Consider the following 25,343-nt stretch of genomic DNA (forward strand, 5'->3'; position numbering starts at 1 on the left):
AAGGCAGAAGCCATCCCGTCTTGGGTGAGGTGCCCGAGACGCGCCTCTCTAACCCAGTCCGCCCTGTCCTTGGAGAAGCGGGCGGTGTCTGGAAAAGCCTGACCAGGTGTCTTTCCTCGGTGGGCGGGGCTGGTCGCTTTGGGACCCGTTTGGGCCTCCCGGCACCGCCGTGGAATCCGTTCCACCTGACAGGACGACTCTACCCGGCGGCTGGGGCGGCGGGGGCGGGGCGCCGAGGGAAGGGCTGGGGTGTCACCGGAGCGGGAGCCGAGCGGGTGGGAAGAGGCCGAGGCCAGAGGGAGCCGGCGGGCGCCGTGTGCGGCGTCGGGGTCCCAGTCCCGGTCCCGGTCCCGGTCCCGCCGGGCTGGCCCCGATTGGCCCTGGGTTCGGGTGGGGCCGCGAGCTGGAAGGGTTGGGCTGTGGCGGGGAGGGGTTGGGCCCTGCCCATGGGCGGCGCCGGCGGGCCCGCGGTGCGGAGGGTGGCGGGGGGGGGTGGGGGAGGGCTGGCTGGAGGGGTGGGGGGCGTCCGCGGAGGACGGAGGCCGGAGGCGGCAAAAGGCGAGGGAGGCAAAAGCCTACAGCACCCGGTATTCCCAGGCGGTCTCCCATCCAAGTACTAACCAGGCCCGACCCTGCTTAGCTTCCGAGATCAGACGAGATCGGGCGCGTTCAGGGTGGTATGGCCGTAGACGCTGGCGCCTGCCGCCGGCGCCCCTAAGAAGCCGCGCCGCGTCGCCCGGCCCGCGGCTCGCGCGCGCGCCCAGGCCTCTGTGACGCGCACCCGCCGCCGCCGGCGCCCCCTGCGCCCGCGCTCGGCCTGCCGCCTTCCTCCCGCTGCTGCCTCCCGCCGCGGCCGCCTCGGGCGCGGCCAGCGGGCCAGCCAAACCCTGCGCTGCCCCGCCCTGCTGCCCTCCCAGGGCGCGGAGGCCTGGAGCAGCCCGGGGTGCGAGGAGGCGGGGCGGGGCGGGCGGCGGTGGGAAACGAGGGGTGGTGGGGGCGGGGATGGGGGCGGGGCGCCTGGCTGGGCGCTCTCCCCTCGCGGCCCGGGAACACTCCAGGCCGCCCTGGCCGCTCGGATCCGGCGATGGGTCGCAGGAGATGCGGCTGCTGGGAGGTGGGGGGCGCGGGGCACTTGGCCCGAGGCGTCGGGGCGTCGGGCCGCCGGGCCCGTGCTCCTCTGAGTCCCCTCCGGCCCGAGGGGCCTCCCAGCGGGAGCCCTGACCTCTGCGGCGCCGGCCGGGCCCCGACTTGCCCAAACCCAGGCGGAGCCACCGGCGCGACCAGAGGGCGTCAGCGGAAGCCCGCCGCGCTGCCCCTGAGGGCGCGGGGAGGCGGGGCGGCCACCCTTCCCCCCGCCAGCGCCGCCCAGGAGACCGGCACCCCGCCCCCAACCCGCCCCTCGCGGGGACCCTGGACAGCTCCTGCTGGCGCCAGCCCAGAGACCCAGAGACAGAGACAGAGACAGAGACACGGAGAAACAGAGAAACGGCGACACGGAGAGGATCCAAGACACGGACCTAGACAGACACCCACCCTGACCCAGAGAGGCTCTGCCCAAGAGCTCGCTTCCCCCCCAGGAGGGCGGTGGTGCTGGAGCTGGGCCCGGGCCAGGAGGCAGGGGCCCCGGGGCTGGCGATCACCCCTGGGGCCCTAGGCCGCGCAGACAGGCTCTCAGGAGTCCCGGGCTCCCGGCATCGCTGCCCCGCCATCGCCCAGGAACCACAGACAGGCACCGGAGCTCGCTGGCGCGCTCTGTCTGCGCTTGCGTGTGCGTGTGCGTGTGCGTGTGCGTGTTGTGCGAGTGGGTGTGTAGGCGTGTGTGTGTGTGTGTGTGTGTGTGCGCGCGCGCGCGCGCCTGTGTGTCTGTGTGCCTGTGTGTGTGCGCGTCCGGGTTTGCGTGTTCCTTTCTCTCCGCTTCTTCACTCTGGCTCTTTTCCTCTTTCTGCCGGGCACCCCCGACCTTACTGAGGTGATAGAAGGAGCAGGCAGAAAAGTCAGGGCCCAGAGAACTTGGCACGAGAAAGCAGCTCCATCTACCAGACATGTAGAAGCCCCTCCCCGACGACCGACCGCAGCGTCCCCGTTCTGCTCAAGTGCCGCTGGGGACGTTGCCCGGGATCTCCCGCCCGCTAGGTCACCGACGAAGGCGCCTCCGTTTTCCCAAGAGCGCGCTCGCGCCCAGGACGGAGGGAGGAGCAGCACGGTGTGACGACGGGGAGGAAGAGTCGCGTCCGAAGGCCCGTCGGTGCCTGCCGACGTCCCGGCTCTCCCTGTCTCGAGACCTCTGGGCTTCAGGGTTCTGTGCCGCAAGGCTTTCCCGCCGCACCCCCCGGGACCCAGGGCGCGCTGTGTGCGCTGCCCGTCTCCAGCGTTTGGGCCCTGTGGGCCTTCTTGCGTCCCACTGGAAAGGGGACCCTGGGACGGAGAGAAGACGGGCAGGGGGCGGGCTTCGGCAAAGAGAGCGACGGCCATCCACAGACGTCCGACGAGGCCCTCCGGGGCGCCAAGCTCTCCATTTTCCACGGCACGTGTCCTCGTCAGGTTCTGCCACCTCTCGCCGGCATGCGTAGGCACACCGCTGGTCTTGCGGCCCCAGAGGCGAGGAGGCGAACGCCCCGGAGGCCGAGATTGGCACCCGCGTTCTCGGCTGCTGGGTGGCCAGCACCTAGGAGAGTGTCTGGCCGGAAGCAGCCAGGCGATCGATCCCTGGGTGCTGGATGAGCCTCGGCGGCAAGAAGTAGGCTCGTGGGGAAGGACGGCGGCCGAGGCCCGGGCCCCCACCGAGGCCGCGCTCCGTGCTGAGCGGTCCGCTCCGTGTTTCCCGCTTGCGTTCTCACCAGCACTCGCCCCCGCAAGGAGGCACGAACTCCAGGACCCCCTCGCACCAGATGAGGAAAGCGCAGCTCAGGGAGGGCACGTCACTCGCGGGAGACGGCGGCCCTTGGGTTTCAGCTCAGGACTTCGGTCTCCCGAGCCTGCGTTTCGGGGCAAGGCTCCGGTCCCGCGCTCCGGGAAACTGACAGGGACGCAGTCCCGCTTCTCCCCGCAGAAGGTGCTCCTCGGAGATCAGATCCGGGGACCCGTCAGAACCACCCCGGGCACGAGCTGGCAGGGAGCGACGCGCACCGCCCCTCCCCCCCCATCCCGCAGCCCGCAGCCCGCAGCCCGCAGCCCGCAGCCCGCAGCCCGAGGAAGCGAGGAGCAGGCGATAGAGGCGCTGGGTTGGCAGGAGGGGAAACGGGGCCGGCAGGAGAAGCGAACCGCGGAGAGACTCCCTCCCAGGACGACGATGGCTGAACGGGGAGAGGAGGGAGCTTTGGGTCCTCTCTCGTCCTGCTTTGACCGGGATGTCCCCATTTTTCCACAGCGAGCGAGTATGGCTCTTGGATTCGGTGGGGAAGACGTGGTTTATCTGGAGGACTTTTCCCTTCGGGGGTTCAAAGTCCGTTCTCTGAGGCAAGGCTCCCTCTCTGCCTCCCTGTCCTTCCCATTCGCCTCCCCGGAAGCCAGCTCTCCTCCCGGTTTCCTGGATCCCTTGGCCACGGTCCTCTGTTGCAAACACAGGCAGGTGCAAAGAAGATGCGAAAGGCTGCCCGAGCCACGCGAACGGAAAGCTGAAGCCAGGGAGCCAGGAAGGGCTGGCTGCTGAGGGAGGACGTGTCCTGTCAGGAGGCTTTTCAACTCCCTCTGACAGATGCGGCCTGGAGGGGCGGGGCCCGGCCGGGGCCCTGGGGTGGTAGGGGTCGGGTGTGAGGGGGTGGGTGGGGAGGCGGGGGGAGGCGGGAAGAGAGGGAGGCCCCCGAGTGAGGGGACACCAAAAGCCTCAGCCATCAAGACTCCTCATCTTTGCATCCAGCGTTCTCAAACTCAAAACGAACGCAAGCTCATCCACCAGGAGCAACGTAGCAGCGTTTCCAAGCGAGGCAGGACCGCCCGAAGGCGAAAGCAGAATGGGATCCCAGTCAGGTGGAGCTTGAAACTCAGACCCACCCACCCCCCTACCCCCCCACCACCTCCCCCCCTCCCCCCCACCCCGGGAAGGGGGCTTCTGGAAGGAAAAGCGAGACAAACTGACAGGGACAAACTTAGGTCGGGAAAGGAGTGTTGATTGTGAATGAGCCTCTCAAGGACAAGCGAGCGGGTACCAGGTTTTAGAAGATGACCTGCAGCGGCACAGACGCCAGCAAAGGCAGAAGCCATCCCGTCTTGGGTGAGGTGCCCGAGACGCGCCTCTCTAACCCAGTCCGCCCTGTCCTTGGAGAAGCGGGCGGTGTCTGGAAAAGCCTGACCAGGTGTCTTTCCTCGGTGGGCGGGGCTGGTCGCTTTGGGACCCGTTTGGGCCTCCCGGCACCGCCGTGGAATCCGTTCCACCTGACAGGACGACTCTACCCGGCGGCTGGGGCGGCGGGGGCGGGGCGCCGAGGGAAGGGCTGGGGTGTCACCGGAGCGGGAGCCGAGCGGGTGGGAAGAGGCCGAGGCCAGAGGGAGCCGGCGGGCGCCGTGTGCGGCGTCGGGGTCCCAGTCCCGGTCCCGGTCCCGGTCCCGCCGGGCTGGCCCCGATTGGCCCTGGGTTCGGGTGGGGCCGCGAGCTGGAAGGGTTGGGCTGTGGCGGGGAGGGGTTGGGCCCTGCCCATGGGCGGCGCCGGCGGGCCCGCGGTGCGGAGGGTGGCGGGGGGGGGTGGGGGAGGGCTGGCTGGAGGGGTGGGGGGCGTCCGCGGAGGACGGAGGCCGGAGGCGGCAAAAGGCGAGGGAGGCAAAAGCCTACAGCACCCGGTATTCCCAGGCGGTCTCCCATCCAAGTACTAACCAGGCCCGACCCTGCTTAGCTTCCGAGATCAGACGAGATCGGGCGCGTTCAGGGTGGTATGGCCGTAGACGCTGGCGCCTGCCGCCGGCGCCCCTAAGAAGCCGCGCCGCGTCGCCCGGCCCGCGGCTCGCGCGCGCGCCCAGGCCTCTGTGACGCGCACCCGCCGCCGCCGGCGCCCCCTGCGCCCGCGCTCGGCCTGCCGCCTTCCTCCCGCTGCTGCCTCCCGCCGCGGCCGCCTCGGGCGCGGCCAGCGGGCCAGCCAAACCCTGCGCTGCCCCGCCCTGCTGCCCTCCCAGGGCGCGGAGGCCTGGAGCAGCCCGGGGTGCGAGGAGGCGGGGCGGGGCGGGCGGCGGTGGGAAACGAGGGGTGGTGGGGGCGGGGATGGGGGCGGGGCGCCTGGCTGGGCGCTCTCCCCTCGCGGCCCGGGAACACTCCAGGCCGCCCTGGCCGCTCGGATCCGGCGATGGGTCGCAGGAGATGCGGCTGCTGGGAGGTGGGGGGCGCGGGGCACTTGGCCCGAGGCGTCGGGGCGTCGGGCCGCCGGGCCCGTGCTCCTCTGAGTCCCCTCCGGCCCGAGGGGCCTCCCAGCGGGAGCCCTGACCTCTGCGGCGCCGGCCGGGCCCCGACTTGCCCAAACCCAGGCGGAGCCACCGGCGCGACCAGAGGGCGTCAGCGGAAGCCCGCCGCGCTGCCCCTGAGGGCGCGGGGAGGCGGGGCGGCCACCCTTCCCCCCGCCAGCGCCGCCCAGGAGACCGGCACCCCGCCCCCAACCCGCCCCTCGCGGGGACCCTGGACAGCTCCTGCTGGCGCCAGCCCAGAGACCCAGAGACAGAGACAGAGACAGAGACACGGAGAAACAGAGAAACGGCGACACGGAGAGGATCCAAGACACGGACCTAGACAGACACCCACCCTGACCCAGAGAGGCTCTGCCCAAGAGCTCGCTTCCCCCCCAGGAGGGCGGTGGTGCTGGAGCTGGGCCCGGGCCAGGAGGCAGGGGCCCCGGGGCTGGCGATCACCCCTGGGGCCCTAGGCCGCGCAGACAGGCTCTCAGGAGTCCCGGGCTCCCGGCATCGCTGCCCCGCCATCGCCCAGGAACCACAGACAGGCACCGGAGCTCGCTGGCGCGCTCTGTCTGCGCTTGCGTGTGCGTGTGCGTGTGCGTGTGCGTGTTGTGCGAGTGGGTGTGTAGGCGTGTGTGTGTGTGTGTGTGTGTGCGCGCGCGCGCGCGCCTGTGTGTCTGTGTGCCTGTGTGTGTGCGCGTCCGGGTTTGCGTGTTCCTTTCTCTCCGCTTCTTCACTCTGGCTCTTTTCCTCTTTCTGCCGGGCACCCCCGACCTTACTGAGGTGATAGAAGGAGCAGGCAGAAAAGTCAGGGCCCAGAGAACTTGGCACGAGAAAGCAGCTCCATCTACCAGACATGTAGAAGCCCCTCCCCGACGACCGACCGCAGCGTCCCCGTTCTGCTCAAGTGCCGCTGGGGACGTTGCCCGGGATCTCCCGCCCGCTAGGTCACCGACGAAGGCGCCTCCGTTTTCCCAAGAGCGCGCTCGCGCCCAGGACGGAGGGAGGAGCAGCACGGTGTGACGACGGGGAGGAAGAGTCGCGTCCGAAGGCCCGTCGGTGCCTGCCGACGTCCCGGCTCTCCCTGTCTCGAGACCTCTGGGCTTCAGGGTTCTGTGCCGCAAGGCTTTCCCGCCGCACCCCCCGGGACCCAGGGCGCGCTGTGTGCGCTGCCCGTCTCCAGCGTTTGGGCCCTGTGGGCCTTCTTGCGTCCCACTGGAAAGGGGACCCTGGGACGGAGAGAAGACGGGCAGGGGGCGGGCTTCGGCAAAGAGAGCGACGGCCATCCACAGACGTCCGACGAGGCCCTCCGGGGCGCCAAGCTCTCCATTTTCCACGGCACGTGTCCTCGTCAGGTTCTGCCACCTCTCGCCGGCATGCGTAGGCACACCGCTGGTCTTGCGGCCCCAGAGGCGAGGAGGCGAACGCCCCGGAGGCCGAGATTGGCACCCGCGTTCTCGGCTGCTGGGTGGCCAGCACCTAGGAGAGTGTCTGGCCGGAAGCAGCCAGGCGATCGATCCCTGGGTGCTGGATGAGCCTCGGCGGCAAGAAGTAGGCTCGTGGGGAAGGACGGCGGCCGAGGCCCGGGCCCCCACCGAGGCCGCGCTCCGTGCTGAGCGGTCCGCTCCGTGTTTCCCGCTTGCGTTCTCACCAGCACTCGCCCCCGCAAGGAGGCACGAACTCCAGGACCCCCTCGCACCAGATGAGGAAAGCGCAGCTCAGGGAGGGCACGTCACTCGCGGGAGACGGCGGCCCTTGGGTTTCAGCTCAGGACTTCGGTCTCCCGAGCCTGCGTTTCGGGGCAAGGCTCCGGTCCCGCGCTCCGGGAAACTGACAGGGACGCAGTCCCGCTTCTCCCCGCAGAAGGTGCTCCTCGGAGATCAGATCCGGGGACCCGTCAGAACCACCCCGGGCACGAGCTGGCAGGGAGCGACGCGCACCGCCCCTCCCCCCCCATCCCGCAGCCCGCAGCCCGCAGCCCGCAGCCCGCAGCCCGAGGAAGCGAGGAGCAGGCGATAGAGGCGCTGGGTTGGCAGGAGGGGAAACGGGGCCGGCAGGAGAAGCGAACCGCGGAGAGACTCCCTCCCAGGACGACGATGGCTGAACGGGGAGAGGAGGGAGCTTTGGGTCCTCTCTCGTCCTGCTTTGACCGGGATGTCCCCATTTTTCCACAGCGAGCGAGTATGGCTCTTGGATTCGGTGGGGAAGACGTGGTTTATCTGGAGGACTTTTCCCTTCGGGGGTTCAAAGTCCGTTCTCTGAGGCAAGGCTCCCTCTCTGCCTCCCTGTCCTTCCCATTCGCCTCCCCGGAAGCCAGCTCTCCTCCCGGTTTCCTGGATCCCTTGGCCACGGTCCTCTGTTGCAAACACAGGCAGGTGCAAAGAAGATGCGAAAGGCTGCCCGAGCCACGCGAACGGAAAGCTGAAGCCAGGGAGCCAGGAAGGGCTGGCTGCTGAGGGAGGACGTGTCCTGTCAGGAGGCTTTTCAACTCCCTCTGACAGATGCGGCCTGGAGGGGCGGGGCCCGGCCGGGGCCCTGGGGTGGTAGGGGTCGGGTGTGAGGGGGTGGGTGGGGAGGCGGGGGGAGGCGGGAAGAGAGGGAGGCCCCCGAGTGAGGGGACACCAAAAGCCTCAGCCATCAAGACTCCTCATCTTTGCATCCAGCGTTCTCAAACTCAAAACGAACGCAAGCTCATCCACCAGGAGCAACGTAGCAGCGTTTCCAAGCGAGGCAGGACCGCCCGAAGGCGAAAGCAGAATGGGATCCCAGTCAGGTGGAGCTTGAAACTCAGACCCACCCACCCCCCTACCCCCCCACCACCTCCCCCCCTCCCCCCCACCCCGGGAAGGGGGCTTCTGGAAGGAAAAGCGAGACAAACTGACAGGGACAAACTTAGGTCGGGAAAGGAGTGTTGATTGTGAATGAGCCTCTCAAGGACAAGCGAGCGGGTACCAGGTTTTAGAAGATGACCTGCAGCGGCACAGACGCCAGCAAAGGCAGAAGCCATCCCGTCTTGGGTGAGGTGCCCGAGACGCGCCTCTCTAACCCAGTCCGCCCTGTCCTTGGAGAAGCGGGCGGTGTCTGGAAAAGCCTGACCAGGTGTCTTTCCTCGGTGGGCGGGGCTGGTCGCTTTGGGACCCGTTTGGGCCTCCCGGCACCGCCGTGGAATCCGTTCCACCTGACAGGACGACTCTACCCGGCGGCTGGGGCGGCGGGGGCGGGGCGCCGAGGGAAGGGCTGGGGTGTCACCGGAGCGGGAGCCGAGCGGGTGGGAAGAGGCCGAGGCCAGAGGGAGCCGGCGGGCGGCGTGTGCGGCGTCGGGGTCCCGGTCCCGGTCCCGGTCCCGGTCCCGCCGGGCTGGCCCCGATTGGCCCTGGGTTCGGGTGGGGCCGCGAGCTGGAAGGGTTGGGCTGTGGCGGGGAGGGGTTGGGCCCTGCCCATGGGCGGCGCCGGCGGGCCCGCGGTGCGGAGGGTGGCGGGGGGGGTGGGGGAGGGCTGGCTGGAGGGGTGGGGGGCGTCCGCGGAGGACGGAGGCCGGAGGCGGCAAAAGGCGAGGGAGGCAAAAGCCTACAGCACCCGGTATTCCCAGGCGGTCTCCCATCCAAGTACTAACCAGGCCCGACCCTGCTTAGCTTCCGAGATCAGACGAGATCGGGCGCGTTCAGGGTGGTATGGCCGTAGACGCTGGCGCCTGCCGCCGGCGCCCCTAAGAAGCCGCGCCGCGTCGCCCGGCCCGCGGCTCGCGCGCGCGCCCAGGCCTCTGTGACGCGCACCCGCCGCCGCCGGCGCCCCCTGCGCCCGCGCTCGGCCTGCCGCCTTCCTCCCGCTGCTGCCTCCCGCCGCGGCCGCCTCGGGCGCGGCCAGCGGGCCAGCCAAACCCTGCGCTGCCCCGCCCTGCTGCCCTCCCAGGGCGCGGAGGCCTGGAGCAGCCCGGGGTGCGAGGAGGCGGGGCGGGGCGGGCGGCGGTGGGAAACGAGGGGTGGTGGGGGCGGGGATGGGGGCGGGGCGCCTGGCTGGGCGCTCTCCCCTCGCGGCCCGGGAACACTCCAGGCCGCCCTGGCCGCTCGGATCCGGCGATGGGTCGCAGGAGATGCGGCTGCTGGGAGGTGGGGGGCGCGGGGCACTTGGCCCGAGGCGTCGGGGCGTCGGGCCGCCGGGCCCGTGCTCCTCTGAGTCCCCTCCGGCCCGAGGGGCCTCCCAGCGGGAGCCCTGACCTCTGCGGCGCCGGCCGGGCCCCGACTTGCCCAAACCCAGGCGGAGCCACCGGCGCGACCAGAGGGCGTCAGCGGAAGCCCGCCGCGCTGCCCCTGAGGGCGCGGGGAGGCGGGGCGGCCACCCTTCCCCCCGCCAGCGCCGCCCAGGAGACCGGCACCCCGCCCCCAACCCGCCCCTCGCGGGGACCCTGGACAGCTCCTGCTGGCGCCAGCCCAGAGACCCAGAGACAGAGACAGAGACAGAGACACGGAGAAACAGAGAAACGGCGACACGGAGAGGATCCAAGACACGGACCTAGACAGACACCCACCCTGACCCAGAGAGGCTCTGCCCAAGAGCTCGCTTCCCCCCAGGAGGGCGGTGGTGCTGGAGCTGGGCCCGGGCCAGGAGGCAGGGGCCCCGGGGCTGGCGATCACCCCTGGGGCCCTAGGCCGCGCAGACAGGCTCTCAGGAGTCCCGGGCTCCCGGCATCGCTGCCCCGCCATCGCCCAGGAACCACAGACAGGCACCGGAGCTCGCTGGCGCGCTCTGTCTGCGCTTGCGTGTGCGTGTGCGTGTGCGTGTGCGTGTTGTGCGAGTGGGTGTGTAGGCGTGTGTGTGTGTGTGTGTGTGTGCGCGCGCGCGCGCGCCTGTGTGTCTGTGTGCCTGTGTGTGTGCGCGTCCGGGTTTGCGTGTTCCTTTCTCTCCGCTTCTTCACTCTGGCTCTTTTCCTCTTTCTGCCGGGCACCCCCGACCTTACTGAGGTGATAGAAGGAGCAGGCAGAAAAGTCAGGGCCCAGAGAACTTGGCACGAGAAAGCAGCTCCATCTACCAGACATGTAGAAGCCCCTCCCCGACGACCGACCGCAGCGTCCCCGTTCTGCTCAAGTGCCGCTGGGGACGTTGCCCGGGATCTCCCGCCCGCTAGGTCACCGACGAAGGCGCCTCCGTTTTCCCAAGAGCGCGCTCGCGCCCAGGACGGAGGGAGGAGCAGCACGGTGTGACGACGGGGAGGAAGAGTCGCGTCCGAAGGCCCGTCGGTGCCTGCCGACGTCCCGGCTCTCCCTGTCTCGAGACCTCTGGGCTTCAGGGTTCTGTGCCGCAAGGCTTTCCCGCCGCACCCCCCGGGACCCAGGGCGCGCTGTGTGCGCTGCCCGTCTCCAGCGTTTGGGCCCTGTGGGCCTTCTTGCGTCCCACTGGAAAGGGGACCCTGGGACGGAGAGAAGACGGGCAGGGGCGGGCTTCGGCAAAGAGAGCGACGGCCATCCACAGACGTCCGACGAGGCCCTCCGGGGCGCCAAGCTCTCCATTTTCCACGGCACGTGTCCTCGTCAGGTTCTGCCACCTCTCGCCGGCATGCGTAGGCACACCGCTGGTCTTGCGGCCCCAGAGGCGAGGAGGCGAACGCCCCGGAGGCCGAGATTGGCACCCGCGTTCTCGGCTGCTGGGTGGCCAGCACCTAGGAGAGTGTCTGGCCGGAAGCAGCCAGGCGATCGATCCCTGGGTGCTGGATGAGCCTCGGCGGCAAGAAGTAGGCTCGTGGGGAAGGACGGCGGCCGAGGCCCGGGCCCCCACCGAGGCCGCGCTCCGTGCTGAGCGGTCCGCTCCGTGTTTCCCGCTTGCGTTCTCACCAGCACTCGCCCCCGCAAGGAGGCACGAACTCCAGGACCCCCTCGCACCAGATGAGGAAAGCGCAGCTCAGGGAGGGCACGTCACTCGCGGGAGACGGCGGCCCTTGGGTTTCAGCTCAGGACTTCGGTCTCCCGAGCCTGCGTTTCGGGGCAAGGCTCCGGTCCCGCGCTCCGGGAAACTGACAGGGACGCAGTCCCGCTTCTCCCCGCAGAAGGTGCTCCTCGGAGATCAGATCCGGGGACCCGTCAGAACCACCCCGGGCACGAGCTGGCAGGGAGCGACGCGCACCGCCCCTCCCCCCCCATCCCGCAGCCCGCAGCCCGCAGCCCGCAGCCCGCAGCCCGCAGCCCGAGGAAGCGAGGAGCAGGCGATAGAGGCGCTGGGTTGGCAGGAGGGGAAACGGGGCCGGCAGGAGAAGCGAACCGCGGAGAGACTCCCTCCCAGGACGACGATGGCTGAACGGGGAGAGGAGGGAGCTTTGGGTCCTCTCTCGTCCTGCTTTGACCGGGATGTCCCCATTTTTCCACAGCGAGCGAGTATGGCTCTTGGATTCGGTGGGGAAGACGTGGTTTATCTGGAGGACTTTTCCCTTCGGGGGTTCAAAGTCCGTTCTCTGAGGCAAGGCTCCCTCTCTGCCTCCCTGTCCTTCCCATTCGCCTCCCCGGAAGCCAGCTCTCCTCCCGGTTTCCTGGATCCCTTGGCCACGGTCCTCTGTTGCAAACACAGGCAGGTGCAAAGAAGATGCGAAAGGCTGCCCGAGCCACGCGAACGGAAAGCTGAAGCCAGGAGCCAGGAAGGGCTGGCTGCTGAGGAGGACGTGTCCTGTCAGGAGGCTTTTCAACTCCCTCTGACAGATGCGGCCTGGAGGGGCGGGGCCCGGCCGGGGCCCTGGGGTGGTAGGGGTCGGGTGTGAGGGGGTGGGTGGGGAGGCGGGGGGAGGCGGGAAGAGAGGGAGGCCCCCGAGTGAGGGGACACCAAAAGCCTCAGCCATCAAGACTCCTCATCTTTGCATCCAGCGTTCTCAAACCTCAAAACGAACGCAAGCTCATCCACCAGGAGCAACGTACAGCGTTTCCAAGCGAGGCAGGACCGCCCGAAGGCGAAAGCAGAATGGGATCCCAGTCAGGTGGAGCTTGAAACTCAGACCCACCCACCCCCCTACCCCCCCACCACCTCCCCCCCTCCCCCCCACCCCGGGAAGGGGGCTTCTGGAAGGAAAAGCGAGACAAACTGACAGGGACAAACTTAGGTCGGGAAAGGAGTGTTGATTGTGAATGAGCCTCTCAAGGACAAGCGAGCGGGTACCAGGTTTTAGAAGATGACCTGCAGCGGCACAGACGCCAGCAAAGGCAGAAGCCATCCCGTCTTGGGTGAGGTGCCCGAGACGCGCCTCTCTAACCCAGTCCGCCCTGTCCTTGGAGAAGCGGGCGGTGTCTGGAAAAGCTGACCAGGTGTCTTTCCTCGGTGGGCGGGGCTGGTCGCTTTGGGACCCGTTTGGGCCTCCCGGCACCGCCGTGGAATCCGTTCCACCTGACAGGACGACTCTACCCGGCGGCTGGGGCGGCGGGGGCGGGGCGCCGAGGGAAGGGCTGGGGTGTCACCGGAGCGGGAGCCGAGCGGGTGGGAAGAGGCCGAGGCCAGAGGGAGCCGGCGGGCGGCGTGTGCGGCGTCGGGTCCGGTCCCGGTCCCGGTCCCGGTCCCGCCGGGCTGGCCCCGATTGGCCCTGGGTTCGGGTGGGGCCGCGAGCTGGAAGGGTTGGGCTGTGGCGGGGAGGGGTTGGGCCCTGCCCATGGGCGGCGCCGGCGGGCCCGCGGTGCGGAGGGTGGCGGGGGGGGTGGGGGAGGGCTGGCTGGAGGGGTGGGGGGCGTCCGCGGAGGACGGAGGCCGGAGGCGGCAAAAGGCGAGGGAGGCAAAAGCCTACAGCACCCGGTATTCCCAGGCGGTCTCCCATCCAAGTACTAACCAGGCCCGACCCTGCTTAGCTTCCGAGATCAGACGAGATCGGGCGCGTTCAGGGTGGTATGGCCGTAGACGCTGGCGCCTGCCGCCGGCGCCCCTAAGAAGCCGCGCCGCGTCGCCCGGCCCGCGGCTCGCGCGCGCGCCCAGGCCTCTGTGACGCGCACCCGCCGCCGCCGGGCGCCCCCTGCGCCCGCGCTCGGCCTGCCGCCTTCCTCCCGCTGCTGCCTCCCGCCGCGGCCGCCTCGGGCGCGGCCAGCGGGCCAGCCAAACCCTGCGCTGCCCCGCCCTGCTGCCCTCCAGGGCGCGGAGGCCTGGAGCAGCCCGGGGTGCGAGGAGGCGGGGCGGGGCGGGCGGCGGTGGGAAACGAGGGGTGGTGGGGGCGGGGATGGGGGCGGGCGCCTGGCTGGGCGCTCTCCCCTCGCGGCCCGGGAACACTCCAGGCCGCCCTGGCCGCTCGGATCCGGCGATGGGTCGCAGGAGATGCGGCTGCTGGGAGGTGGGGGGCGCGGGGCACTTGGCCCGAGGCGTCGGGGCGTCGGGCCGCCGGGCCCGTGCTCCTCTGAGTCCCCTCCGGCCCGAGGGGCCTCCCAGCGGGAGCCCTGACCTCTGCGGCGCCGGCCGGGCCCCGACTTGCCCAAACCCAGGCGGAGCCACCGGCGCGACCAGAGGGCGTCAGCGGAAGCCCGCCGCGCTGCCCCTGAGGGCGCGGGGAGCGGGGCGGCCACCCTTCCCCCCGCCAGCGCCGCCCAGGAGACCGGCACCCCGCCCCCAACCCGCCCCTCGCGGGGACCCTGGACAGCTCCTGCTGGCGCCAGCCCAGAGACCCAGAGACAGAGACAGAGACAGAGACACGGAGAAACAGAGAAACGGCGACACGGAGAGGATCCAAGACACGGACCTAGACAGACACCCACCCTGACCCAGAGAGGCTCTGCCCAAGAGCTCGCTTCCCCCCCAGGAGGGCGGTGGTGCTGGAGCTGGGCCCGGGCCAGGAGGCAGGGGCCCCGGGGCTGGCGATCACCCCTGGGGCCCTAGGCCGCGCAGACAGGCTCTCAGGAGTCCCGGGCTCCCGGCATCGCTGCCCCGCCATCGCCCAGGAACCACAGACAGGCACCGGAGCTCGCTGGCGCGCTCTGTCTGCGCTTGCGTGTGCGTGTGCGTGTGCGTGTGCGTGTTGTGCGAGTGGGTGTGTAGGCGTGTGTGTGTGGTGTGTGTGTGCGAAAAAAAAAAAAAAAATGTGTCTGTGTGCCTGACCAGCACCCCGTGCCCCTGGAGCGCTGGCCCTGGCGCAGCAGCCGACGCTGACGAGCAGCTCCCGGCTCGGGCCCACGTCTCAGGCCAGGAAGGCCGGCCGGTTGGGACCAGACCTAGACCCCACCCAACAAGCTCCTCCCCAGACGGCCCGCACTCAAGGGGCTGTGGAGGGAGCCTCTCCCCGCCATACCTCGTGGGAAGAGGAACAATCCTCAGCGGTCCTGTCCCAGGAACCATCGGAGGGGCTGGAATCCGGTCGCACTGACTCAGAGGCGGGCCCCCAGCTGACCACCGCCAGAGCTGACCCGCCCCCTCCAAAATCAGGGCACACCTTGGCTGTCCAGCGCCAGCTGCCGCCCGCTTTTGTGAGGGCTCAGCGGGATTCACAGACTGCGACTGTCGGACAAGCCGGCCGGGGCAGCCAAGCACCCGCGCCGGCCCGGGTTGAAGGCCTAGCATGGCCGAGTGGGTACGTGACCCTCTGGCGCTTCACGAACGGTCGGGCGTCGCTTTGAAGCCTGGGGCCTCCCGCCAGTACCCCAAGGAGAGAGGCCCGATGCCCCCCCGTGGGGGACGTCCGAGTCAAAAGACCCGTGCCGAGGCAGCTCGGGCGGGCCTCAGACTTCCAAGGGTGAGGGTGTCCGCCGTGGAGGGTATTCAAGGCGGGCAGGGGAAAATTCAAATGGCCTTTAGAGACTGCCCGCGGCCTGCCCCGAGTGCGCCCAACCTGGCGGAGGGGGAGCTCCTCGGGACGGAGAGCCTTGGTGCTGGCGAATGGCAAGAGCCGGGGTCGGTTCGCCTTGCCCCGCGCGCTCTGGAGTCGGCCCAACCGCAAGCGCCCGTAGCTGCTGCGGTTGGTGGCGGCTCGATCCCGGTCAGGTACAGACTGGGGGGCGCAGACAACGCGTTGGGGTTCCGACCCAAGGCGCAGCCCTTCCCTTTCCAGCAATGGGCTTCCCTCCAGGCAGCTTCCCCAAAGGCTCAGCGAGCCCAGATTTCGGTTCCAAGGACGGGAAGCGGGGTCTCTGGTCTGCGGACAGGGCGGGCTCACTACCGCCGGTCCGGCTCGGCCCGGCCAGTGTGTCAGCCAGATCTTCCACGAAGTGCGGAGCGAGCAGCATCCGCGCTCCTCCCCCCGGAGCTACCAGTTATCGAGGGATCCGGATTTCCGCTGCACCTCCGCCGAGAAGCGATTGCCAGAACCGAAGGGGCAGAGGTGGTCTTGTGCAGCTCCGAGCGCCCCGTTCTTCTACGGCTCGGGCCCCCGACGGTAAGCCCCGGCTCCGCGTCCCAAGCCGCGTCCGTACCTGTGGGGGAGGGATCTGGTTCATGCGCCCCTCCTTTTGGGCCCCAAGGGCTCTGGACCACAGATGAAAGGAGTCTAGAGGGCCCGGGGTCAGGGGGCTGAGCTTCAGCGTGGCCCCTGGGCGGGCGGCTTCCCCCCGAAAAACCCCGGGAGTGGCGCGAGGCGGCAGCATCTTGGCGCGCCAGGTGGGCCAGTCTCCGTCCTCCCCCCGCTGGGCTTCCGGAGGTGCCCGAGGCGGCTGAGCCGGGCTTCCTCAGGGCCGGCATGCTTCCGAGGAAGCTGGGTCAGGGAGCGTAGCAAGCGTGGGCCCTCAGCCGCCGCGTCCCGAGGGGGAGGCCGCGTTGCCCTCAGGGTGCCCCGCCGTTCCCCCGTCCGAAAAAGGGGGGGCCCGGGTCCAGCCAATTAACAGCCAGCGACGCGCGGCGCGGTGAGTCAGGGCCCGCTGATTCCAGCAGGGGGAGCCGCGCGGGTTGAAGGACCAAGGGACACTGGCGAAAGGCAAGCGGCAAGAGATGACCGCCAGCCGGAGTGAGCTGGAGACGTCATGATCCCGGCTACGTCCTTAAGTTTGCTGTGGGGGCCCCCCTCTCGGTCGGCCCACCCCCCACCCAGACCGGAGCCCTGGTGGCGTACCTTTCGCTGTGTTGCCCCCAAAGGGAGCGGGAACCAGGTGGCTTGAGGCGCCGAGCGGAGTGCGTGGCTGCGGGTCGGGGGGGCAGGTTGAGATGCCAATTGGCACGTATGCCCGGGACTGAGCCTCTGCGTGCTGGTTGGGGGGACCGTCAGGGGAGAGGGGCTGCCTCGGCTCGACAGCTCTCCCCGGAGAGGCCCGAGGGGGTGACAGCTCCGCCACCCCGGCGCCCGGAAACTGCGGCTCCCAAGCGGGTCCGGGCGAATGGAGGTCGCCCAACCTTGTGCGCAAGGTCCAGAAGAAGCAGGGCTGGCGGGGTTCGACCGGCCGCCATCCGCTGGGCGACTCGGGTGGCGCCATGCTCCGGCGGGGTTGCCAGATCGGCAAGTGGTTTCAAGGGCGCCAACCGACGCACAGAAGCGTGAAAGGACGACCCCACGAGTTCAAGACGGAGGCCCCCTAAGGGGGGCTGTTGCCCCAGCCCCTGGCTAACTGGGACAACCGCCTGCCTGACGCCCCGCAGCGGAGAAGTGATGTTCAGCGGGGCACACCGGTGCGGGGCATGCTCGTCTGGTGCGTTGTTGGGTCGGCCGTTCCCGGTCCCCCAGGCCTGCAGGCACGGGGAAACACCTAACCAGGGTTAGGGGGCGCCCAAGAAGGGCAGTCGAACATCCCAGGGCTAATGGGGGCCTGCAAGGGCCGTGGCAACGAGAGCAGGGCACTCGGGTCACGGGCCAACCACAGCGCTCGGCCGCCGCCCCTGTAGGCCAGAGCCTCCTGGTTTGGAAGGACGGTAACGGATCCGGCCGTTTCAGGGTCCGCGGGGCTTAGCAGCGACCGCGCTCGTTGAATCCGCAGAGGCGCGGTGTGAGTCTCCCGGACCGGGGAGGGGGGTGCGAGAGGCCTGAGCCGGGCGAGCCCTCCGCAAGCCACGTCAGGAGCGCCGGCTCTCCGCGTGATGTCTGCACAGGCACAGTGGCGGCATCGCCGGTTCCAGGCTGATAGCCACAAACGTGGGCGGCCCCAATCCGCCCGGCCGCCTGGCCCATTCTCACCCCAACTGACTGCTGTCCCGTGGGTGCTGGCTCGCCGCCTCGTGCAGCGACCTCCAGACGGAGTGGCCTTTCCGGGCCGCCGGCCCGCCGCCTGGGCCCAGGCCGCGCTTTTGCGGGCCCCCCCCGCCCGCACGTGGGGCGGGGGTACGGGCGGGGCTGTGGGCGAAGCAGTCGGGGACGTCATGAATCGCGCCCCCGTCGGGGAAAGTGTCCCGCCCTCACCGGGTGCAGGGGTCTGCCGCCTTAGAGCTGAGTCCCTCCTTGGGAAACCCCGCAGTGAGAGGAATGTTTGCCCAAATGGAAGGGATCGCAGGCAGGATAGCGAGGGCCGCCTCCGCCAGCAGGAGCTCCAGGCTTGGGGCTTCGCCCACAATCCAGAGCCGGTCTAGGCCAAGTCTTTTCGGATCCCGCATGCTTCCCAACGGCCTCCAACACTGGGTCTGAGCATCAGGGCGCAGACTACGCCCAGAATCGTGCTGGGAAGGTGACGGTTAGCCCCCGCGGGGGCAGCGAGCTTCGGCAGTGACAGAGGCCTCAACTGGGGAGGGCCCGCCCCCTAGGGCGGCGCTGTGGCGGACGGGAGCCTGCCCGTCCCGGTGAACCCTTCTTGCTGCGCCACAAAGATCGCACGGGTGTCTCTCTCAAAGAGGGCTTCTCGGAGAGGGTACAGTGTCCAGGAAAGCGGACCCGCGCTTGTCAGCTGCTTTAGGGGGGCCCCCTGGGTTGGGTTCCGGGGCTCCTTTGCCTTCCCCCAGGACTCTAAGGTCCGGGCCTGCGATGTGGCCTAATCGCTGGTTTCGGGAGGGTGCCGGGGATCGTGACTGACAGTCCCGAGAGGAGATAAACGTTCGAGGCGCTTGGGAGGGTCAAACGGCCGGCGAGCTCAACTTAAAAGACAGCGGGGGGTTTGAAAGGACGTGGCGACCTGGCCACCGGCCCCTCCCAGCGGGGGAGCTTTTACCCCTGTTCCGCGACGAGAGGACCAGGAAAACTGATCCCCTGCACACGGCGGGGCGGGGAAGTCGACCCAGTCGCTCCAGCCTGCGCCCCCCCAAGCGCCGCGCGGTCGTCGCCTTGCTCAGCGCCAGGACGCAGCGACATTCCCAAGGTCGAGGCCGGTCCGGGGGCCTCGGGAGAAGACTGTGTCTGGGGGCGAGAGGGGGGTCCAGTGGGCAGATCGGGCTTCCCCCCCCAGCCGTGGAAGCACCGTCCGTTCTATACGCAGGGCACGCTTCCTGTGTCGGCGTGATTGGGGACTAGCAGTGTCATGGAGATCGGTTTCGGCTCAAGGAGAAGAGCCCCGGCCGCCGCTGGGCTGCCCCGCGGCCTGCCCGAGCGGCCCCACCCCGGGGGCCTGACTGTGCATTCCGCCGCGAAGAGAGTGTCAGAGGGACTCCCTCGGTAAGCCCCCCCTTTATCCCGGCCCGGCTCCCTCTCGAACCCCGAAGATCTCCCTGCCGTCCCGCTGACGCCCCCCGGCCCCGGGGCCGAAGATGCTGCCCTGGCGGGGAGTCTAGAAGTTGTTACCTGCGGGGCCCCACTCTAGGGAAGGAGATGAGCGGCTGGGCCCGACTTCGCCGAGCAGGACGGCCTTTAGCCCGCCAAGCGGAGCGTGGCCTGCTGCTGCGCCCCAGAGAGCATCAGCGGTGTCAGCGCTGCTGGAGGGCCTCCGGCAGTAAGTGACCAAGCAAGAAAGACCGGCTCTGCCACGCGGGCTGTCCACACCGCTGTCAGGCTGAACGGGGAGTACAACAACGCGGGTCGCATCCTAACACGGCAAGACACCGACTGGTGCACAGAGGCGGCCAATGCGAGGCGATGAAACCTGACCTCCCAAGTGGACGGAGAAGAGATTGCCACTTGCTCCCCCCCAGCTGGGAGGGCCCGTGTGCCGGCGCTTTGCTTGTCCCGGACAGACCCCGCGGCCTGCGGGCGCCGAGTGTAGGCCATGGGGGGCTCCGACGGGACGGCGGGTGGAGGATCGCCCGTGCCCGAGGTCCCGAGGGCCGGCCCGAGGGGAGAAGTGGCTGGTGCCCCCCGGCACCCAGCTCTGGTTTCCTTTGCCTGCCAGGGTGGGAGCGGAGGCTTTGTCCTCGGCAACCCGCCCCATCCAACTGGTCTCGGGCAAGCTGCCGCCCCCGGCAACTCGGGCCCCGGTCCGAAGCCGCGGCCCATGGACGTCCTTCTTCCTCGCGCTCCGCTCCCTGCGGGTGCCCCTCCGAGGGGCCGTGAAGACACTCCCGTCTCGAGCTGCCGCGGCGAGCTCCGCGCCAGCTGAAAATGCGCAATTCCCAAACACTGCGCCTCCCCAGGTTGAGGAATCCCGGCCAGAATCACCAAGACGGGGGACCCCTCAAACGGGAGGCCCCACAGACCCGACGCGCACCTCTGAGGGACTAAGACGGCGAGCAGAGGGTTTTGGCGAGCCACTGGGCCCACCTCGCTGGGGGGTCCGAGCCGCAACGCGACTGCCGGCACCGCCAACCAGACCAGGGTGTCTCCCGGGATAAATGAGAAGGCCTCCCCTCCGTATCACCAGTATGTGCGGGCCGCGGGCCTCTGGCCGTCGTTTCAGATCTCTCCCCCCGCGCCGCCGCATTCGGGCGGAAGCCAAGGAACTCGTCCTCCTCTTTCCACCCCGAAGGTCAGGCGTCTGGATGGCTCGATCTGAGTCGTGCTCGGGGGACCCGGCCCCCCTCCGGTCGTGCCGGGAACAACCTCCCCGGGCAGAAGAGCGGGCATGCACCTCCCTAGTGCAGCTTTACGCTGGTGAGCCCGCGCCCTTGCAGATAGGCCGGGGTCGGCAAGCGGGAACCCTCCGCTCCGCTCACCGTGCTCCCGAAGCCCCCGAAAACCTCCCTCCTGGGCCTGCGCCCTGATTGGTGGCGGGGGCGCCGGCCATTCTAGCGCTGAGCCTGCCGTGACGGTCAAAAATCGCTTGGGTGGTGTCCGTAGCTTCACGGCCTGTGGAAACTCTCCGCCGCACCAGGTGTGAGCTGGGCTCCCCTCGATCGGGCCATTCGACAGTGGGCACCCCTGTGCTAGGGAGGGTGACGGCGCGCAGCGCGCATCGCCCTGCACCCTACACTCGTGGCAGGGGGCCGGCGTGACTCAGGCTGGCGGACCATCGCTTGAGAACCTGGCGTGGAGCTGGCGCTTGGAGGGTGGCTCGCGAAGGGGAGCCAGGGCTTTTCGCATCCCCAGCAGGCTCAGTGAGAAGGGGCCCTGGCCCTGGAGGGCCCCAAACCCAGTGCCCTGCCCTGCAAGGCCTCCGTCTTCCTCAGCACCCCGCGCCGGAATCCTGCCTCTGTTGCGGAGGACTCGGAGTCGACGTTCCCTGATGCCCCTCGAAGCTCTCGAGCTCCGAAGGGAGGATGGGCGCGGCGCCCTAAGGCTTCACCTACCATCCCCCGCGCCGCCTCTCGGGACGTCCGCGAAGACTGAGTCGCCAAGGCAAATGAGGCAACCTCAGCGCGGGGGGGGCGGTCCTCAGGCTCGGAAGAAAGGGCCGTTGGGCCCGGCCGGCTCACCTCCCCCCGGACCCAAAGCCGGCCGCTCCCGGGGAAAGGCGCAGTGTGGAGTCCCCCAACTGGGGTGGGACCCCGTAGGCCCGATCACAGGGGGGGTGTGCCACGATGTCTGGGGGCAGATCCCAGCGCGTACGGGGGAATTAGGTTATCCACGCGGGTTTCGGACATGTAGGCGGACGGGCCGGAGCGAGCCCGGGGTCAGAGTCCTGTGGAGATCAACCTCTTGACCTCGCCTTTCTCCCCGTTCTGTCCTAGGCCGGTGCATGGCGTATGAGAGGTCTCTTCGCAAGAAAGGCCTCTGAAAGAGAGAAGCGGCAAATGGGGAGGCTGAGCCTGGCCACGACGCCTGGGCAACGGGAGATCACGGGCCTTGACCGCTCAACCCGGCCAAACGGCGCAACGAGTACGCAGGGGCCGGCGGCTCATGCTGGTGGCGCGCGACTTGCGGCCCGGGCGCGCCCCGGTCCCCGCTCCAAGGCTGATGTGCTGACGGGTCCTGGCCCCCCCGCTCACCCGGCGAAATCCCACTGGAAAGGCTGGCCCCCCAATACCAGGGGCAGAGGGGGGCAGCAGCCCCCTGCCTTGTGCTGGGCCTTCTCCACGGCTGTGGCCGGACCAGCCCTTTAGACCCCCATCGGCCTCCGCGCCGGTGCCCTTGGGCTTCAACCTGAGGCCCCGAGCGGGATGGCACCCGAAGTTCTGGGACGGAGAAGGCTCGCCGTTACCTGGGGTGGGCCGAGCGGGGGCGACAATTGCCTGGGGGGGGCCCCCTGCCCTTCCTGTCCCGCTCTTCCCCGAGTGGCAGCATTGCCTCGGGCCGGGTCTTCCGCTCCTCAGCGGACGGGGGGCCAGCCAGGGCCCGCTTGAGCCTAGGGATGCAGACGAGCGCTTCTTGGCTTGTTGGAGCTGCCTTTCCACCAGCGGGAGGGGCGGAGTACCTACAGCCACGCTGCCGCTCTATCAGAAAAAGGAGCGCCCTTGACGTCCCAGGAGTGCCCTGGGAACCGCAGGCCGGCGACAGCGACGTGGCGGCGTTTGCGTCAACCGCGACCTGGTGATGGGCGGCTCCCGAATTTGTGCGTGTGGGAGGGGGAGGCCCTGCCGCAAGTCGCGAGGGTGGGCCCTCATGCTCTTCGTCTCGCTAACTGGCCCTCGACGGAAGCGCCACGGCGGAGGAGAGCCCCGCCCGAACCCGAAAAGCCCCAGGCGGGGGGTCAGGGTCGGCGGCATGTGTTATAACCCGGCCTCCATGGCGAGACCCATGCCTCGGGACGCGGAGCCGTGTTAGCACCGGCCAGGCTTGGCGTTTGGCCCATCGGGCACGTTGCCTGCCATTCCGGGCGCTCTGACCGCCGAGTTGCCTGGCCTGAGCGGCTGGCGCCTCCACCGCGAGGGACTGACGACCAACGACGGCCAGGTACAAGGACGCAGGGCCGATCGAGAGAGGACGAACGTCGCCCACCGGCACAGACCCGGGCTGCCCCGTAGTCCCGACCGAGGTGGAACACGCTCGGCCAGGCTGCGTTCGCACCCCGCCTGCCCGGACCCGAGGCCCGGGCGCTGGGGAGCGACCTCGGGCTTTGTGCACGCGGACTACCCTGAGATCGGTCCAAGAAGAAAGCCCTGATTGCCCCCCGAGGGGAGGCGCACGGGAGGGTGTCTCCGGGCGTCCGGGCCCCCAGGATGCCCCAGTCACGCATGCTGGCCACCCGGTTGCGCAGGCGCAACCTAGTCCGCTGCGGCCGGCTGGCAGGACGCGACCCTGCAGGCTCCAGCTACGCCGACGGGTGGTCCACTCAGGAGTGGCTTCGTTGCGGCCCCCGCTGATGGGCACGGCGGTGGCCCCGATCTGTAAGCTCCTGGGTCCATCATGCTCCTGGTGCCGCGGCTCTCCTAACAGGAGAGGCATGGGAGAGGCTTTGGCCTAAGGGTTACCGGGCACCAGGCCGGTGGGGGGGCGGCCCCAACTTGACGCGGAACACCAGGAACGCAAACTGTATATAGGCGTCCCCGCTCTCATGCCGGGAAGGGCTCCAACTCTAGGGGCGGAAAGACTGGAGGCGTCAGAGGTCACGCCCTCCCCCCCCTAGAGGGTCGGGTTGGCGGTCCCTGCAGGGCCAAAGTGCCAGCCGCCGGGCTTTGCGAGCCTCGCTGGCAGGGAACCGCCGGGGGAGGAGTGAGTTAGTTGCATGTCTCTGGGGCCCGAGGCCTCGGCCGTTACCCGCTGCCACATTCTGGCGGAGGAGGATGATGAACGAAGTTGCAGGCCGACCCCTCCTTCAGTGCAGCGAAACTTTGCGGACGGGCTGCTTGGCCGTCGTTGGAAGGGTGAGACCCTCGTCCGGCGTGGGTCCTTGGGCCACCCGAGGGACTCGTTGATGCGAGAAAGACCACTCGTGGGTTCAGCCCTGCCTCCCCCAGGTACACCTGTCCTCCGCTGCAGATCGCTGGCCCAGCACGGGCGCGGCCGCCTCTCCCGTGTGGCACGGGGGAGAGCCGCCGCAAGTTCAGTCACGAGAGGCGATGAGCGTCAGGCCTCTGTTGAGACAGCGGGGTGCGGGGCAAGCGCCCCTAGGAAGCTGGATTCAAGGTGAGGTGGCCTCGGACCCAGCTCGCAGTAAAGGCCGCGAAACGGTGTTGACCCGAGGCGGCGAGAGAGGCGAGGGTGAGAGCAAGGGAGTCGGTTCGTTGTGTGTGCAAGGCAGCGGGCGCCAAGCGCACCCGCCGCGCAAGATTCGTGGCGGGGTTGGCCAGAAGGCGTCTCGGGAGCGCCTTGGGCGTCCCGACGGGACAAATGAGCCAGAGTGAGCGGGCTCTGGCGGCGGCCAGTGTAAGAAGGGAAGGCGGGGTGCCCGGGACCTGGCGGGGAGGCGGCGTTGGGGAGCCGGTCAGCAGCGCAAGGGGTAGGTCTTCGAACGCTGCTGCTTCACAACCCCACAAAGGGCTGTCAGTAAAGGCGGAGGCCTCCCCCCCAGGGGACCTCAGCGCCACTCTCCCTGAGAAGGCGTGGTACTGGTCCAGACGGAGGCTCGGCAAAGGCCTCCGGGGTTGGGCTCACCGCAGCACCCTAAGTCCAACTAGAGCGGCGAGAGACGGCCTTTCCGAGGGCCACTCCAACCAGGCGCGTGGGTTCGTCTAGGCGCGGCTGTCGTCTTCCCCTGGCTGCAAACTGTCGGACAACCGCCGTAAGCTCGCCTGTTGGACAGCCCTGTTCCTCTGGCAAGTGGCCGGCACCCCTCTTGCAGGAGTGGTGCTGTCCTGTCGCCGAGCAGGTGAAAGATGCTGCGATTCATGTCGAAGGCACCAAGATCGCAACCGGTGGGACGTAACGCCCAGAACAGGAAGGCCTTCCCGGGCGCCTCGTCGGAGGGAGGAGCCAAGGAAATGTCCTACTTGGAAAGACCCCATGTGCATCGTCCTACTGCGCAGGGAGTTGGAGCTTAACGCTCTCGGAGACTCGTGCCCGTCCCCGATGGAGGTGACCGCGGCCGGGGGGAGGAAATGCTTAGGAAACACCCCGCGCCCGATCGTCCTAGCGAAACAGACACCAGACCGTGGGGGCCGGAGCGGGTGCTTGGGCCAGAAGTCTGAGGCCACTTCCTGCAGCCAGATTGGGGTGAGGGGCCCGCGGCCCCCGCGACTGGCGGCGCCACTTTGCTCAACTGGGTCTGGGAGGTGCGAGTGCCAGCCAAGGCCAGTCGTCTTGTTCCATGGACCCGCTTGGTCCTCCGGGCGGGGGGCGGTCGAGGGCGGGGCGCGGAAGAGTCCAAGACGAGCCCCGGAGCCCCGTCCCCGCGGCATGTCGCCAGCGCGAGTTCTCGCGACGGACCGGCTCGCGATCTCGCGCCAGGGTTCGAAAGCCGTGAGGGAATGGCGGAAGCACGTCAGGGCCCTCGGGCTGAAAGGCCACGCTTTTTGAGCAGTGGATTCGGCACGGCTGGAGCTGCAACCGTTCCGTGGTCGGGGCAGTTTGGCCTGGGCTCGCCAGGCGACAAGCTGTCCCGGAAGGGGGGAGGGCTGTGCGCACTGAGGGCACGGAGATGCGCGCGGAGTGAGGGGGCGAACAGCCACGGGGCTGGGGGACTGGTCAAACCGCCTGTGTACCCCCCTTGCGGGAAGACCCAAAACCAGGGGCTGCGTGGGCAAACTCCCCCCCCGCAGTCCCTTGTGTCTGGAGGCAGGACACCAGCCCCCACACTCGCAGCCATTTCCACAGCTCATCCCGGGGACGCCTTCACGGGGGCGGCCGAAACCTCAGGTGCCAGCTTCACAATTCGCGATTGCCCTTGATCTGTCAGAGGCCTACCTGCACGCAACGGAGCGCGGGTGGTTGAGCCGCCTCCCCGAGGGGGGGCGGGGAGCGTCGGGGTGACCCGTGGACGGGCTGCGGGCCGCGCGCCTTGGGGGCTGGG

General features: G+C 69.5%; 4 non-coding genes across 4 annotated transcripts; all 4 read right to left on the reverse strand.

Annotated features, from left to right (window-relative positions):
- Positions 1 to 572: 572 nt before the first annotated feature.
- Positions 573 to 691, reverse strand: LOC138919136 (5S ribosomal RNA). Its single transcript, XR_011429088.1, has one exon. It is a non-coding gene; the product is annotated as a 5S ribosomal RNA (ribosomal RNA).
- A 4,067-nt stretch (positions 692 to 4,758) lies between these two features.
- On the reverse strand, positions 4,759 to 4,877 carry LOC138919137 (5S ribosomal RNA). The gene has a single exon (XR_011429089.1). It is a non-coding gene; the product is annotated as a 5S ribosomal RNA (ribosomal RNA).
- Positions 4,878 to 8,934: 4,057 nt separating this feature from the next.
- On the reverse strand, positions 8,935 to 9,053 carry LOC138919138 (5S ribosomal RNA). Its single transcript, XR_011429090.1, has one exon. It is a non-coding gene; the product is annotated as a 5S ribosomal RNA (ribosomal RNA).
- Positions 9,054 to 13,110: 4,057 nt separating this feature from the next.
- Positions 13,111 to 13,229, reverse strand: LOC138919139 (5S ribosomal RNA). Its single transcript, XR_011429096.1, has one exon. It is a non-coding gene; the product is annotated as a 5S ribosomal RNA (ribosomal RNA).
- Positions 13,230 to 25,343: the final 12,114 nt, after the last annotated feature.

This window comes from Equus caballus, chromosome 1, assembly GCF_041296265.1.
Source record: "Equus caballus isolate H_3958 breed thoroughbred chromosome 1, TB-T2T, whole genome shotgun sequence".
Lineage (NCBI taxonomy): Eukaryota > Metazoa > Chordata > Mammalia > Perissodactyla > Equidae > Equus > Equus caballus.